The sequence below is a fragment of the Musca autumnalis genome, unplaced genomic scaffold, assembly GCF_047663935.1.
Source record: "Musca autumnalis isolate F117 unplaced genomic scaffold, ASM4766393v1 scaffold_4, whole genome shotgun sequence".
In the NCBI taxonomy this organism is placed as follows: domain Eukaryota; kingdom Metazoa; phylum Arthropoda; class Insecta; order Diptera; family Muscidae; genus Musca; species Musca autumnalis.
In genome coordinates this window covers 41,527,378-41,546,172 of record NW_027411977.1, presented here as the reverse complement: position 1 = coordinate 41,546,172, position 18,795 = coordinate 41,527,378, and the positions used below count along the sequence as shown (strand labels likewise).

At 35.2% G+C, this 18,795-nt stretch overlaps 1 protein-coding gene across 1 annotated transcript in view; it reads right to left on the bottom strand.

Annotated features, from left to right (window-relative positions):
* The window catches only part of RhoGEF3 (Rho guanine nucleotide exchange factor 3), a 1,152,743-nt gene that overhangs the window by 893,264 nt on the left and 240,684 nt on the right, over positions 1 to 18,795 (bottom strand). The gene's annotated exons all lie outside the window — the stretch shown is intronic.

Below are 18,795 nucleotides of genomic sequence, written 5' to 3'. Positions count from 1 at the left end.
CGACTATCCTGTCAATATCTGTAGATGTGAATGGTGGATGTTGATTAACAAACATCTAACGAAGGCGGGAGGGAGGGAGGTAATATGATGCCAGTGATGGATGGTCAGCGAAAACTGCTACAAAACATCTGAAAAGACATAACTGACCGCGTCTCATAGCGACACTGCCATGAGCAACAGACATAAATCCATTACCGGGCGATGAATCAAAATCACGAAGAAGAAGACGAAAATTTGCAAAAATTTTTTCCACGAATGGCAAACATGAAAATTAAAGAAAATATCAAACTTTAAAAATTGAATAGTTTTTTTTTTTCATTTGCAGGATAACTCAGAAAGCAAAACATATCGCTCATTTACTCAAAGAGTAGCATAACATAAACACGTGTTCTTTGAGTTAGCAATTTCTATTTTCTTACGACTTCCATGCTTGATCTTGCACAGAAATGTTCTATTGAGGGCCAATTAAATAAGTACTATGTTGAAATCATGTGCAACTAATTGACCGATTCTTTTTAATTCACGGGAAACCTGAAATATATCTCTGATATTTTTTATTTGATTTTTTGTGTAATAATTTTATTATATTGGAAAGACAAATATCAATCGCCACTTAAAAGTCGTTTTTCTCGAACCTGGATTTTTTGAAATGTGTCCCTCTTTGATGGAAGATACCACGGAACGGTCCTGACCGGTTTTAACATGGCAAAGTCCAGGGTTTATCTTGGTCCCTATTTCATCTCAAGTGGACACTGACCTCCCCGTGGTGTCACCTGGGGAACTGCCTTTAACCCCCGTTAATGGTAGTGAGCTAACATGTGCCGCGCGTTCACCCATAAGAACGTTAAAAACTTGGGTTTGGGCGTCACAGGGACGTAGCCAGGATTTCATTTCGGGGGGGGGGGGGGCCACCTGACCAAAATTTTGAAAGTTCGTGTTAGCGAAAATTTCTTATTTAGCAAAGATGTAAACCTTATTTTAGACTTATTTTACTGATTAAATATTTTTCATTACTATTTTTTAATTCGAATGGCGTAAGACTTCTTGTCCAATTTTATCTTGTTTTTAGAACTTTTTTGACAATGCTATAGTGAATGTTATGAAATTCAGTGATATCACTTCGGTAAGACCAAAAGAAAACCTTAGAAATACCATAACATTTAATTTTCAAATCTATTAACATTATAATTTTGAAATATATGCAAAAATCCGATGTCTACTTATCACAAAGAATTTCTGAAGGCCGAGAACTAATGCTGAGCAATAGTTAGTCTATCCTTCAATCACATAATCGAGGTTATGTAAATGACAAATTCTGTCGCCAAAACATGCATCTGTCAATAGACTAATTTTGACGTCCAATCGTCGGCCTTCACTTATAGCAATTCTGCTTTCCCATTCTGGATATTCTCATAAATTGATCAGGATTAAGGAAAACCCTGGAATCCAGTCTTAAATTCTTTTAAAATGAAATTATGTCGCCCAATCCAAGATCTATATCTGTATACATTCTTTTAGCAAAAATCCATAAACGCAATTTTTCCCAATCTAAATTTGTTATACTCTCAGCCTCTGGCCAAAATGTGCTTCATCGAAATAATGGCTTTAGGGCCAAAGTGTGTTTGGAAGAAATCTGCTTTAGAAAACTTGGAGTCGACTTAGCTATGTCCGTTCGTCTGGGTAGATTCCTGGAGGGCACGATAATTCTCAAACAGATCAACCGATTCTGTCCAAAATGTTCTCGGGGCCCCTTTACTACAGTACAAGTTTTTCAGAGGCAAGTCTATACTTCCAGAGAAAATGGCCCGAAAGCTGTAAAGAACACCTAAGGCAAACATGTGTAGTGGCTAGTGCGCACGACAACTTTCGAAACGGATACTGCGTTGGTCCAAACATTATTTATCGCATTCATTCAGCGGGCCTTATATATACAAAATTCGAAGATGGTGCTTTTCGGTATACTTCTTCTGGTATTTTCCCCGCAAATTTCAAGAATTTTAGCTAAAGTGGAATGGGCGAGTTTTCTTGAACGGAGCAACAGATTTGGTCCAAACTTTGGATTTAGTAATAGTTTTTCCAAACTTAGTTTTTGCTCGAAAATGGGCCATACTGGGGTGCCTTCCTCACAAACCTTCAAAATAGTTGTTTAAGTGCAGTTTAAGGTCTTTTTGAGGATCTTTAGACATTTTTAATGAAGGTATTCCTTGTGTATTATGTTTTTAGGTATTATGTTTTTCGTGGGCAAGTCCATATTTCCTGACATAAGGGTCAAAAGGTGAAAATTATACTGTGGCGCACTGAAATGACTGGTGGGCGCAATATCTTTTAAAAGGAATGACTCCCAAAATAAGATCTACTCCCAAAATGAACTATGTCGGTCCGGTCCATTTCTCCATACCTCCTCCGCAACACTTGTGATCAATGATACAAATCCATATTTTGTTTGCAAGTTCATACGTACGAAAATGGCTACAAATTTCTGAAAATCTCCTTATACATAGTTTTTGGGTTAAAGGATTTTGGCTGTGTAGCCACTATTCGATCTGTCTATAGATGAAAGTTTCAATTCACACATGCTCAGGGTATATTCCTGTCTGCAAAGTGCAAAGTGCATCCATTGAAAGTACTTCCCAAAATACAATTGCTGTGGGTTTCTATGACGTTTTCTTCTGGTTTTATTCAAAGAATAATCGACAGAAAAATCACTGAAGATGATTATAATTTTGAAATATCGGAAATAATATGTAATAAATCATCAATATATATAAAGTAGAAAAATGTTTGTACGTTTGTTTGTTTGAAGTTTATGGACTCAAAAACCGCTGAACTGATCTTCCTGAAATTTCCAGAGTATATCACTACATGGCCTGAAAGTAACATAGGGTATAATTATTTCTGAAATTCCGCGTTGATCCGGAGATATAGCATCAGAATCGGAGGTACCTCCAAAAACTTTAGATTTTTTATGCAAATATCAATAGAATGGTAACATATAATGTCTCCAAATTTTGGATGTGTGCAGGAATTTGGTCTAGAAATAAATTTTCCAAATTATATTGAATTCGGTTCAGATTTGGATATAGCTCCCATATATATTTTCCTCCGATTTCATGTATTTGATGCACCAAACACGCTTTATATACCCGATTTTAATGAAAGTTGGAATGAGTGACGAAAATTTGCCTACAAATAAATTTGTCAAAATATATTTTACCTTATTCGGGGTAGCGAAACGCACCGGGTTCAGCTAGTAAAATATAAACATTGACCTCGAACTCTATAATCTTGATTTTATCAACATTCGAAAAGTCGAACAAAACATAAAAATTCGACAGAAAAATCCTTTTGTCCAATAGACATTAACGACACTGCGGTGGAGCAGAAATTATATCATAAAAAATGGTTGATATATTTTTTTTATTGCAAATTTCAAACATAGTAAAGAATTTGTAATTGTCATGAATTTCAAAATAGTTCATTATAAAAGCGTTTAGAGAAAATATACAAACACTTAAAACCACAAAGATGAAGCTACGATTTTATCTTTTATTGTTGAATTGCTCTTATAAAAAATTTCGAAAACAAAATAGCGAAAAAATGTTTTTTTTCTGGATGTTGTTTATAAGCCAAAGTCATGGACGTAATATGTTACAAACGTTCAATAAATACAAATAAACGTTTTGTTCAGAACACAGTAACACTTACCGTCAGCCTAAAATTCCGATTAAACGCATTTCTCATATTAAACTTAACAAGAAACTTAACTTGCATAAAATTGCTCAAAAAGCCTAACTTATTCATTAATTTTATAGTTTCAAATATGTTGGACAATAAGTATACAAATGAAGTTAAATAATTCTCTGTAATACTTCCAACTACTTTGCATATTTCTTGAACAATTTAAAACAGTTTAAAATTTTACTCAAAAATTAAAAAATGTGTAACATAAGCTAATATCCTATGGGAACTAAAATCATTTCAGGGGGGGGCCCGGCCCCCCGGCCCCCCGGGCCCCCCCCCCTGACTACGTCGGTGGGGCGTCATGTTAGTAGTTGGGTTAGTCCCCTAGAAAAAACAGCTTACTATGAAAAGACGAAAAAAAAAACGAACCCCTCTAAATTTGACGAACCCTGCAAACGTTTTAAGGACCATGATCTGAGAATCCGCACCTGGAATGTTCGCACTCTTTATAGAGAAGGTGCAGTCTTCGCATTGGCAGACGTACTTGAAAAGTACAAGGCCGATATTACTGCCATACAGGAAATACGATGGATTGGGAAACAACACCTAAAGGTGACGCACTGTATTATAGCTGCCATGACGTAAAGCATGAGTTTGGTTGCGGATATGCAGTTAGTCGGGGATTAAAACATCTGGTATCCAGCTACACCTCAGTGAATGAAAGACTTGCTGTTATTCGAATAAAAGCTAAATTCTTCAACATCAGCTTTATTTGCGCTCATGCTCCCACTGAAGAAAAGAACGAACAGACCAAAGATATATTTTACGAGCAGGGTTTAAAATGCTAACGCCATATTAGCACAAGCACGGAATATTTGCAGCTTTGTCTGCTAAAATTTCTTCGAAATATGTTTAGCAACAATTGACAACGGCTTGCTAGCGATGCTGATGCTATTTAATATTGTCGCTTTAATAAAATAGCATCGGGCACGCATACTCATATTTTGCAGCACACATGATCAACACATATCAGAAAAGAGAATAAGCAACAAAGTTTCAACGGCTTAGCCATGTTTTCAGCAAACAATTGTTTTCGAGATCAGGGTTACCATTAATATATAATTAATTCCACTTTTTCGTTCAAAGGACATGTGAATTTTTGGTGATGCTGTTCTATATATTTTTTTTTTTTTTTTATTTTTAAACAATAACAAGTAGTATTCTTTAGGTTCTACCATATGATGGAGGCATTTTGACATTAAATGACACCTTTTTTATTACTGCGTTGGCAACTCTAATCAAAAAACCACCCTCGGATGCTAATTCGTTCTTACGAATGGTCAGCCGACTGCTAAATATGTAGCATGGTTGTCGATTATGGCTAACGCAAAAAAGATTAGGCGTAAAAAACAAAATAAGCAAAACTGTACAAAAATAAATATGCGTTCGGTTGCTTATTTAGCCGTGTGTGTCAATATTGTGTAGACCCTGTTTACAAGCGCTTAGAAGAAACATATGACCGTTGCTCTGCCCATGACATTAAAATTATTCTAGGTGATTTTAGTGCCAAAATTTAAAAGGAGAATATCTTTGGCCCAACAGTCGGGAATTTAAGTCTACACAGTGAAACATCTGAAAATGGTATGAGGCTGATAGACTTGGCAGCTGCAAAAACCATGGTAGTTAGCAGTACCACATTTAATCATCTCGATATTCATAAGGGCACCTGGGTGTCTCCAGATCAAAGAACAAGTAATCAAATTGATCATGTTGTGATAGATGGAAGACATTCATCGATCGTGTTGGATGTACGATCTTCAGAGGCGCAAACATTGATTCGGACCACTACCTTATTGCAGCAAAGGTACGTACCCGTCTAAACGTTGCAAATAAAGCACGAACAGACACAACGCGGAAGTTGGACATCGATAGGCTGCAAACACAACAGATAGCCACAGCATATTCCACTCAACTAGCCCAACTGCTTAATGAGAGCACTTCTTGTCTCGATACCATAACAACACAATGGCAAAATATTGCCCACTCCATGCAAACAGCCGCAAAATCCACACTTGGATACCAGAGACCACAAAGTAATTCATGGTATGACCAGGAGTGTCGTGCTGCTACCGAAGAGATAATTGCGGCATATAGAGCTACTTTACAATCAGTAGCAACGCGTAGCGCACGAGAGAGATATCGGGGGAGAGAGAAAAGTATTTTCCGCAAGAAAAAGAGAGAAATGGAAAAGCGGGAGTGTGAAAAAATCGAGATGTACAGGAATCAGAATGAAGTCCAAAGAGTGAAACATCAAACAGATGGCTTTGGTACAGGCACATCCTCCTGTATAGAACAGCAAGGTAATCTGGTAACAGATACAGAAAGCGTGCCGAGGATATGGAAGGAACATTTCACCAATCTGCTGGTATCCAATAGTAGCGGAGACGATGATACCGCAGATCCAATCCCCTCCGATCAAAGTTATTCCATGCAATGTCCGAATTTGGTATCCCCGCAAAGCTCATCCGACTTTAACTGATACTAGGTCCTCAGTTAAAATTGGAAAGAACCTCTCCGAACAGTTCAGTACCAAAAGAGGTTTCAGACAAGGAGACAGAAACGGCACAATTTCCATCAATAGCCACATGTTTCTTGCTTATGCTGATGATATAGACAGCATGGGACAATCAGTAAAGGAAGTAACTGATACCTTTAGGCAGGTCGAAGCGGAATCTGCGAAAGTGGGTCTAGCGGTAAACGGCGAAAAGACAAAGTTGATGGTGTCGACACGCAAAGCGTCCATAGAGCTCGGACCAACTGTGGAAGTTGGTACCTATAATTTTAAGATAGTTGTCTTTAACTACTTCGTCTACCGTGGCACTACCATAAACACAACAAACAACATCAGTTGTGAAATAAGAAGAATTATATTGGCCAACAGATGCTACTATGGTTTAAATAAGCAATTTAAAAACAAAGCCACATCTCGTCAAACAAAAATAACACTGACAACGCTGATACTACCCGTGCTAATGTATGGCTCCGAAGCATGGGTACATGTACAAGTAGATAAGGCAGTGCTTGGTGTGTTTGAGAGGAAAATTCTTCGACAGATCTACGGACCGATTTGCGTTGACGGTGAATATCGACGTCGTATGAACCACGACCTATATAAGCTTTTCAAAGACATGAATATAGTTAAAGGTATCGAGATGCAACGATTGCGTTGGCTAGGCCATATCATAAGAATGAACGATGATGAACCCGCTAAAAAGGCGTATGAATACATGCGACATGGCGGTGCACGCAGAATCGGGAGGGCTAAGCTGCGACGGAGCATACAAGTGGATGAAGAAAAGGCGCGGTATTCCAAAAAGCGAAGCGAAAAGCAGAGAGAATTGGAGATCTTTTCTTAGTTCGGTCTATGGAACAAATGTTTTGTAATGGGCCAGCTAAGTAAGTAAGTATGCTTACACCTATGAAGATTTTGGGGATTCTGAAACTACAATGTTCATAGAGTAAAAAAAGATCGCCGGAGCGCTTTTTAAATAAATCGCGATTCAAGTTGACATTTTTAGGAGTTTTTTTTAGGTTTTAACGATTTTGCTTGGAAACCGCAAGTCCTATCGAAATGGAACTAAAGAAAATGTTGTAGCTATGAAAATTCTCTACAAGATTGGTATTTTTGATATATTGTAGGTTTTACCGTTATTGAGATATAGAAGTTCAAATAGGGACAATAAATTGGCAGTATCGCTTCCTACTACAACATTTTCTTTAGCTCAATTTCGATAGGACTTGTTGTTTCCAAGCAAAATCGTTAAAACTTAAAAAACTAAAAATGTCAAATTAAATGGTTACAGATTTCTTTTATTTAGAGACTCATAGTGAAATTTGATTTAGAGCATTTTTTTAACAATATCCCCAAAAAGTTCCCAAAAATTGGGAAATATTTTTGCCTTTGACGTCATCTCCGTAAAATTACGTTTTGAGGGACAATTTTGAATAAACTCAGATGAAGTCCGACTTTAACCCTAAAAGCGTTTTTTCATTTTTAGAGATTGAGACTGAGACTGAGACCTATAGTAAAATTTTATGGCGAACAATTTTGTAGAATATTTGAATTGTAAATGATCTTATTTTAAAGAAGTTTTTGAAAGATTTTCGAAAAAATTACCTAAAAGATCCCTTTGGTGGACCGCATGAGGGTTAAAATTTTTATCAAATTTTTATCCTCCTCTGTAAAGTTGACAACGACACTATATACCTAAAATGCAAGGATTCCAAGACATCTTAACTCGAATATTTCGAAAAACAAAAAATTTAAATGGGCGGAACTTGCCCTGCCTACTTTGCTTACTTTCCGATGTAAACTTTAAAAACGCCGATACACGTGTCTCCAATTTTTAGCTCTACTTTCATAACCTCCTAGGTTTTTCATATCATTAAAAAAAATTTAATTTTGTTGCATAGAGTATTTATCGTTGTTGTACATTTCATTCACACACCAAAGTTCACATTAATTAAAGACACAAAACTACGGAGTTCAATGACACTTTGACAAAGTCGTGACTCAGGACATAAAAACAATTCTTATTTTTCCTTTAATAAAATGCAAGCAAGCAAAAACAACTTTTCTGCTATCAAATTTCATTTCAAAATTAAAAAAAAAACAATTTCTAAAGCACACAAAGTGAATATGATGTAGGACACAAAATTTTTGTTTTTTTTTTTTCTACAAAAATTGTCAAATATCTTTCATAATAGGTTTCATATGTTTTTTTTGCGATTGTTCGTTTTTATTAATTTCATTACAAGAATATGCACACTCACACACACACTCTCGGTATAGACAGGACTATGTGTTCGCACCTTTGTTGTAACAACACCCAAAAGGGTTTTTTTTTAACTCGTTATGTTGTTATCCTTGGGGTTATTTGTGTTTTACAAACAAACAACACAAACTGCTGGTTGGGTATTTTTATGAAATAATCCGTTCGTCTTTTTTTCCAGTTCAGTGAATATTGATGATATTTGTGTTGTTGTTGCTGTTGTTATCGTTACTTTATATTACAAAACGTTTTTATGGGATTATGATATATTTTGTTTTTTTTCTATTGCGCACGTGTTTTACAATCGATTTTGTTTCCTTTTTTTGTTTCACTTGTTATTTGCATTTAAGGGTATCTGAAAAATCTGCACACACACGGACATAATGTTTTTTTTTAAATTCTTCTACATTTCAATTTGTATCAACATAAACAATTGCACACACAAAATATTTTGATTTGTCTTGTTATTATTGGTTATTTATTTTTTCTTTAGGGGTTTTCTTTGAATTTTCTTGGAAAAACGTATGGGGTTTCGTTTGATTGTTTATCAGTATTCTGCAATTGTATAAACATTTTGTTATGTATTTATACGGATATGTGGTAACCCTCTCCATATCGATCGCATCGAAATAATGTTACTACACTCGTATAGCTATTCTACTACAGCAAAACTAATGATAGGAGTCGATATATCGTCGGTGACATGCTTAAGTGTTCCATACGCCATTTCTTACTTTTTGAGATACCGGGGGTTTCTATGGTTTTCCGGTATGCTCTATCTTCAACAAATCGACAAAAAATCTATTTTTAAAAAATTCTCTATAACTTTTATATTTCAATACATTTTCCTCTATATATTTTTGCAAATATTTTCTATATACTATTATTAATAATTCAAATCAAAAATATAAATATTTTCTTAAGTCGGCTTTACGTAGTTGTGACGCAAAACATTAAAATACGATTATCTCGGGCAAATGGCGTATTGAATACTTAAGGATGACACCGACGATATGTATGTAGACCATAGCCGACCAAGAAGAGCGAGCGCTTAAATTGTTTATGTGTGGGTAAAATTACACTGACAGAACAGAACAGGGTGATGATTTTCATATTGAGTATGGAATGAAAAACACAGGAAAAAAGTTGTCACGGCGTGTTAGCGTTCAGAGCCAAACATAGTGGTGGGTGTGTGGGTTCGAATCGTCGGCTTTCCTTTTTCATTTGCATTGTAGACAGTGTTGCCGAATTTGACGATTTATCGTCATTTTGAAGATTTTTTGGCCCAAAATTGAAAAATGACGATTTGACGATTTTATGGTCCAAAATGACGATTTTTCACGTAAGCCAGAAATGCATGAAATAAAAGACGATTACTATATTTTGACACAAATTTTACGAAAGATTTTAAGAAAACAATGTTTCAAACTCGATTTTTGAGCTGTTTTAATGTTTTATAGCAATTTCTAGACGGACTAGCTATATTTAGGCACACATCTGGAATACAGGTATTTTTATAGCTTTTGTCCCACAATCAAATTACATCAGCCGTTCGTTTAGTTTTGTTAATTTATGAAAATCTTGCTTAAAAAGTTTTCGAGATAAGATATGAATTATATATTTTTTGTTGTAAACAGTATGAATGAATACTAATGCCCTCTTTAAGCTGTCAGCCAGTTTTGCATGAAAAGTTTTATCGATTTACGACTGCCCAACAATTAAAATGTACGTGTACCGACAAACATGGACGGTCACACTGCCAAGCAAGCGATGGCAATGTGTACCCAGCTTTACCATGCTGCATTACTGCAAACTCGATAACCATAGGAAAACCATCATCTTCTGAGAGTTGTTCTTTTAGCGGTATTTAAATAATATTGGGTTAGATTTATTGCAGAGTGTTGTATATCTTATGTTGTCAGTCTCATTCACAAAAATATCAGCGAAAAATCGCATTGAACGGTAGCCAAACCGAGTTTTGGATCATGTTGACGATTTTGTTGACGATTTGACGATTTTTTTTGACGATTTCCGATCAAAAACTGTCGGCAACGCTGATTGTAGATCATAAAAAGCTTGATTAATAAATTAAAAAAAAATTAATACTAAAAATGATCTTCGCCTAAAAAAGCAAAATTTTCAAACAGAAAAAATATATTGTTGGCGCGTTCGCTTTGTATGACTAAAATTAAAAATAATATACAGTGAATCACAGTCAAAAGTATCCACTTCAGTTTCTTTTATTAAAACTGCGATTGCTAAGAGTTAATTAATGATAGCGATTTCGTTCTTTTTTATATTTTTACATTAGGGTCTTAACTTAAATATAATAAAATAAACGAAATTCGGGTAAATTTAGATAAAAAATAAAAATTGTTAAATAACATCGATTTCTACCTCACAGTCAAAATTATCCACTCATATTATTTTTCGCACATTTCCTGTCATTAAATGATATTTTGTATGCGTATTATAATGACGCCTAAGGTAAGATGGATATACATTTTTTATTGTTGCATTGCAGACGAGGCATTCTGCGTCATTAAAAATATTAATACAAAACAAAAAATCATTTTCAAATTCTTCCCTCCACATATTTGCTGTACAACTGCAAAATCTTTTCAGTGTACCCAAAAAAACAAATAAAGCGGCATCAACCTGCTTGCATGACATTCAGTACAAAACTGAAGTAAAAAAATCAAAACATTTGCTCTCTTACTTTGCGTTCGGATCGCGTGTGTGTGATTTGCCGAAAAACTTCGTAACCATATCAATACCAACGAACGGGTTTGATGTAGACCTGTATGTTTCTTTAGTCATCCGTCTGGCCATATAAACCTTGCAGCTACAATACATATTTCATGATAAGACGTATTTCTTAGTAATGATTGTAAAATTTTATGGCACAGAAATTTTTTGTTAGATAGGGTGCACCATTTGCTTAGTAATCGCTTATAACGACGGCCAGGGGACGGATGGAATTGGTCTGTTTAACCGATATGTAGTTATAGCGATATTTGTTTTATGTGAGGTATAAAGGACCGAGAAAATTAGGACTTTGGATTTCGTCGTTATAACCAATATGTCATAATAAAGGACGATAGTATAAGCGATTTCGAGTGTATTCCAATGGAAGAAATTGCTAAGGAACTTATACGATCTGAGCCTAAATATTATGTATAAAACTATGCTAACCAATTTCATCGAGAATGAAGTAAATATTCTCTAAACCAGGGTTGCTGAGCTGGAGTGGGTGTCAAGAAATTTAAATTGTAATTTTAGTCGATTTTTGAACTTTATCTAATTTTGGGGGCCATTCTATCGATAGTTTGCCAACGTTTTTTAGGAGTTTTCGGGTCATTATGTCAAGAATCACAGACTTGCCCACAAACGAGAAAATCTGAGAAAAATTCTGCAATGTACAAAGTTTCCTCCTCATTCCCACCTTTCGATAGTTAACCGATCCCACAAAAAATATTATATGGCTTCCAAAGCGACCACAAGGAGTAACTTCGGCAAAAATTCCAAAACGATCCCCAAACAGCCTTAAGCTCTAAACTTTTGTGGGGGATGTATACATAGGATTTGTCTGAAATAGACCCTCTTGAAATTTGAAGTAAATTGGAAGGAATTTTAGGATGTACACGGTGCTCTAGAAGCAACTTTAAATGGAAATTGCTTACACCTGGGAAATTCCGATTCCGAAACTACATGACAAAAATAAAAAAAAACAAAAAAAAATCGCTGGAGCGCTTTTTAAATTTTTAGGTGTTTTTTAGGTTTCCACGATTTTGCTTGGAAACCGCATGTCCTATCGGAATAAGTCTAACGAAAATATTATGCAGGTCAATCTTGTAGAGAATTTTCACTGCTACAGCATTTTCTTTAGTCCCACTTCGATAGGACTTGCGGTTTGCAAGCAAAATCGTGAAAACGTAAAAAAAAACTACAAGTATGAACCTTGACCGCGATTTATTTAAAAATCCCTCCAGCCATTTTTTTCTTATTTTTGCATTTTTCTCACCTATTAACATTGCTGTTTAAAAATCCACAAAAACTTCCTAGGTGTAAGCGGTTTCACTTAAAGTTAGTTAAGGCGTACCATGTATGACATTATTTTATAAGGTAGCGATACAGTCAATGCATTCTCTCAATTCTATATCTCAATAACCTTAAAACCTACGAAATTATTATAAGACCAATCTTGTAGAGAATGTTCATATCTACAACATTTTCTTTAGTCTCGTTTGGATAGGACTTTCGGTTTCCAAGCGAAATCGTGAAAACCTTAAAACCCTTAAAAATGTCAACTTGAATCGCGATTTATTTAAAAAGCGCTCCGGCGATTTTTTGTTTTATGATGTTTTTCATCTATAAACATTGTAGTTTCAGAATCCGCAAAAACTTTCCTTCCATTTAAAGTTGCTTTAAGAGCATCGTGTGTACTAAATCGGCCAAATAGAAAACTCAATTTGTAAGTTATTTTTCTGATCAGCCATGTTTTTAGAGCCTCATATCAATTATCCACAAAAAATGGGCTTCCCTCCGAATAAAATAAATGGTGGTAGACCATCCATACTCCATATTCGAAGAAATATAACAATGTGCAAAAATATTCACTCAATCGGCTTATGGTGCACACCAGCCAGCTAGACAGGAAATTTAATGGATTGGGAAACAACATCGCCTAATCGTGACGCCCTACTTTACAGCTTCAAGCACGAGTTTGGTGGAAGATTCGTAGTTTTCAACCAACTGAATGAACAATTTGCTACAATTCGGCTAAAACAACAAAGCTTTACTACGTCCATGTCCACACCAAAGACGAGGCCGAGCAGATCAAAGATATTTTTGTTGCGAATATAGGAAAGCACAATAACTTTGGTCCAACTGGAAATTCACTCTCCACAATGGAACATCTGACAACGGAATGAGGCTGATAGATTTCACGGCAGCAAAGAACATAGTAGTTAGCAGCCCCAGATTTGAGCGTATTGACATTCACCTGGCTGTGTCCAGATCAAAAACAAGAAACCACATTGGTAACCTCAGAATACATGGAAGACATTCATGGAACGTGTTGACGTAGGATTGGTCCGAGGACCAAACATCAACAAGCGGATCACTAGCTTGTAGCAGCAAAGGAACGTACGCGGTTAAACGTAGCAAACAAAGTACGAACAGATACAACACGGAATTTGAACATCGGTAAGCTGAAATCACATTCTTATAGCATGTCAATATAGTGGTAAAATATTACCCACTCCATGAGAACAAGCGACAAATTCATACTTGGATACCAAAGGCCTCACCCAAGGAACCTATAATATGGCTAGGCTTTCCGAGCTGCTAGAGGAAAAGAATGCGGCATATAAGGTTACTACAAACAGTAACAACGCGTAGCGTACGAGAAAGGTATCGGGAGAAAAAGAGGGAGAAGAAACGTCTTATCCACGGGAAAAATCGAGATGTACAGATGCCAGAATAAAGACCGAAAATTCGACCAAAGATTGAAACATCAAACAGGCACATGCTCATGTTGAGATAAACAAGTTAAGCTGGTGATTGATATAAATGGTGTGCTGGCGATTGGGAGAAAACATGTTTCAAACTGTTGGTATTCAAAAGCGAAGCCGACGAAAAAAACACAGGTACAATCCCAGAGGACGGTATTGATAGTTTACAGCTCAGACAGATATGGTAACGACAGCAATAAACACCTGAAAAATAATAAGGCCGCAGGAGCCGATGGTTTTCCAGCCAAGCTACACAAGACCAGAGGTGTCACGACTATAAGTTTTATGCTGGTTGCCACCATCTTGTAGGTAGAACGCGTACCCAACGATTGAAACTTGAGCATCCTGTGTCCCGCCCACAAGAAAGGAAATAAGACTGTGTGCTGTAACTACAGGGGCATAAATCTGCACCCCATTGTACGAGTATATAAAAATATCTGGGATATTGTTTGGAAAACTTAAGCCTGTGGTCAATGAAATAATTTGGTCATATCAATGCACCATTGACAAGATATTTGCCATACGGCAAATCCTGGAAAAGACTCAAGAGATGCTGCAGATCGACACCTAACATCTTGTAGTTCAAAAGTAATCGAAAGCTCATTCGGCGTTCTAAGACACCCGGTCGCCAATTAAAATAAGAATCTTTCCTCTCAGAACTGTTTAGTACCAAAAGAGGATTAATACAAGAAGATATCCTTTCGTGTTGTTTCCTCAACTTTTTCTTGTTGGAAAAGGTTATACTAGGTTCTATTACTAAATGAAATTACACAACATACATAAATAGTCAGATGTTATTTGCTTATGCCGATGACATTAACAGCATGGGTCGGTCAGTAAAATAAGTAACGGCCGATACATTAAAAGGAGAGGAAGAATCTGCTAAATTTATTGAGTGCGCTGCGTCCACAGAACTCGAACCAACTGTGGAAATTTAAATCTACAATTTTTAGGTAGTTAAAGTCTTCGTCTTGCTCGGCAGCGCCAAAAACACAGAAGAATAGTATTGGCCAACATAAGTTACTTTGGTCTAAACAGTTTAAAAACAGTTCCACAGATTGTTAAACTAAAATGACACTTTTCAAAACACTAATGTACAGTTTCCAAGTCTCGGTACTTGCACTAGCAGATAAGGCAGTATAAGGCTATATAACAACATCGGCCAGAATCAGCGATAAATATTCGAAGGATTAAACAAGTCGAAGACGATATCAAACATGTAACAAGTGAAAATGGCGTTATGTTAAGTCCGGACCGAACTTTCGAGGGTATCTACCATGAATTTTATTGCTATAACATTTCTTTTGGATTATGTGGAAAAGCTGTAAAATACCGAAAATCGGGCGGTACCGTTCTACAGAGGGATTATCACAACGTGGACCTATACCACCCACAAAAATGTTCAACATTTTTGTGTGGTTAAGGGTCTGTTCGAGGAACCTATGGACATTTTTACCGAAGGTTTTCCTAGTGACCCTGTTTACAGCGATATTATGTTTTTCGTAGGCTAGTGTGATAAAAAAAGCTCTATCTATCGTTATCCCCGCAAATTTTTGAACTTTAATCCTACCTATGAGATGTTCAAATTGGGACAATTCACTGACAGCATCGTCTCCTTATAAAACCAACTTAAACTTATATATCTACAAAATGGTACAACCTTGGAAAAGGGTTCCATATCGATAAGACTACCCGTATTCAAGCAAAATCGCAAAAACCCTAACAAAAAAAACCTAAAAATGTAACCTGAGCTTCTTTATCTCAAAGTGGTACAACGTGGGAACAAATCATAAAGGTCAATCCTCTTAAGAATTTTTACAGCTACAACATTTTCTTTGGCTCCATTTCGATATGACTGGCGGTTTCCAAGCAAAATCGCGAAAACCTAAAATGAGCATAAAAATGTGAACTTTACCCGCGATTGTTTTTGGATTTTTCTGACCTATGAACTTTGCTGTTGCAGAATCCGCAAAAACTTCTCAGGTGAAAGTGATTTTTATTTAAAGTTAGTTAGTTTTATTAGGAGGCCATACAGTCAGTACCTTGTCCCAATTTGAACTTCTATGTCTCAAAAATGGTAAAACCTACGAAAATATCATAAAGACCTATCTTGTAGAGAATTTTCACTGCTACAATATTTTCCCAAAATCCCATTTCGAGAGGACTTGCGTTTTCCAAGAAAAATCATGAAAACCTAAAAAACCCTAAAAGTGTGAACTTAGACGGCGATTTATTTAAAAGCGCTCGGCGATTTTTTTGTTTTTTTCTTGTTTTTTCATCTATGAACATTGTAGTTTTAGAATCCGCAAAAACTTCCCAGGTGTAAGCTCCTTTCATTTAAAGTTGGTTCAAGAACACCGTGCCAGATTTTATGTATTTTGAGGATTTTTACATACAATAACCAACCGATTTAGCTAAAGTTTTAAATATAACGTTTCCTCCGAGTAAAAAATATCATTACTAAAATTAGTCAAGCAATATCTTGAAATAGACCCCATATATCCGTACCTTCCTTTAAAAGGTTTTAAGGTTCCTGGCCATATTTTTGAACGGAATTGACTGAAAATTGACATCTTGGGATCTTAGTGAGTAAGGAGCATGCCTCCAAAAATGTTTCAATATAGATCCACGCTTTTATATACCCAATATAATTATAAGTATATGCATTAGGCTGGGGCGATTTGTATTTTTTGTTTTGTTCAATATTTTTTGAATATTGTGAGAAATTCAGTTAGACAGGAAGAAGGATCAATAGAAATCCGTTGTGAAAAAAAGAAGATATGCCCATTTAAATTTGAAAATGTAAGAAACACAGATTTTCACTGCTTTTACCGTTATAAAAAAATAAAACGAACTGACCCAATGGAACTAAAGGTATTCTCGTTCTCTATGGATCCCAACACGATATAATTTTGCATCAGAATATTTTTCTTTTGTAGCACAGTGCCATTTGTCGACATTTTCCGAAAAGTTTGCACCTTCTCAAGGCCAAAACCGTCTGAAGGAGCATTCCAATGCTCTTGCGGTGTAAAATTTTTGCCTTTTTGTTGGATCGAAAATCTCAATGGTTTGGCCGTTGTATGCCAAAATGTCAAAAAACGTGGATAAAAAACTTAAAGTCAAAATCGGGAGGCTCTATTTTCACCGTGGACTTTTTTTGTTTAGTTCAATCCCAGGAATCAGAAACGCGAAGGGCCCATTAAGGTTTTCAAATCGCCCCGGCCTAATATGAATTTTTTGTAACTTCGTAAAATATAAGGTTTACATTTCATAAACACCTCTTCCAAATTGCACAGCTCTATCTTCATCTGTTTAGAAGATACCGATTTTTGACACAAAAAGCTTATTTTGGACACACTGTGTAAAGTCAAATTCGTTTAGTCATAAGAACAGGTTCGGCCATGTTCGCGGATACATTTTATACTCGGATATTTCTCGCAGTGATCATTAAACAGAAATACTATAGAAACACAACCTATACTAAGTTCGATTCATTTCCTTATGTCATAGGCTGAGGTATATCTGTGTCGGCAAAGCCAACTTTTTTTATTTGTTTCTTCTTCATTTTGATTTGTTGACATCACTGTGCTTTTTATAATTTTAGCGCCCTATCTCACAGTGATAACCACAAACACGCAGATTGGCATTGTGTGAATTGCGTGTAAATTTCATATCCTAAAAAAGTGATGTAGGTAGGGTAATTTTGTACAAATTGTGGACCATATCCAAAGTTGTCGTTTCCACCTGACCGGTCTGACAATAGGACATAACTAACTCTGTCTCGGCTGATCAAGTAAATAAATTTTAGTTACACTAATGTCAGTCATTAATTTTTACAGTGGGTATTTAATTATCAGTAGTTATTTGTTGCACTAATAGCTCTTTCACTGTCATATTATTATTTCAATACGCATTTTCATGCAAATTACGTTTAAAGGTTATTTTATATTTTGATAGAGTTTTTTGACACAATGATTCAAACAACGCATCTGTTTGTTGTAATTATCACTTTTAGCATTCCAATTATACTCATGAAATTTGTTTTCCAATTAGAAAATTTTGTAAACGTTTGATTTTTAAAAATTTGCTGTTATCTTTATCCATTATTTTTTCGTTTTTCTTATATTTTTAATTTTTTATTACTTTCGTTGTCTGTATATTGCCATTTTTAGCATTCCTTTTATATTCACAAAATATTTTTTATAAATTATAACTTTTTGTGAAGATTTATTTTTTAAATTTGTTGCTGTTATATTTTCATTATTTAATTTTTATTTTTTATGTTATATTTTTTCTTCCATTATTTTTGTTATATTTTTTGTTTGATTTGCACACTTCATTTCACATTTAATCTTTGTCATATATATATATAATATATATCCAGATCCACACTGTTATATACATATTCTAATTTCCAGCGTTATTTTGTTATAGATAGAAAATATTTTGCATATTCACTTATATTTGGGAATTCAATATCAATTTAATATGTATTTAAATTTTAAAATCATTACTAGAATCATATATAACATTGGCATATTTCCAATATTTTTTTTATTATTTGCATATCATATATTTTTCACAACAAGTGTGTATCACCAATTCCACATGACCATTGCAAAAAACCATTCTCATGTTGAGTAATATTCTTATTTAGCCATAACATTGTTACGCTGGCTTTGACCACTACAATATTTTTCACATTCAAACAAAAAAGGCACAAAACAAAATAACATTTAAATGAACAAAATGAAAAAAAAAGAATA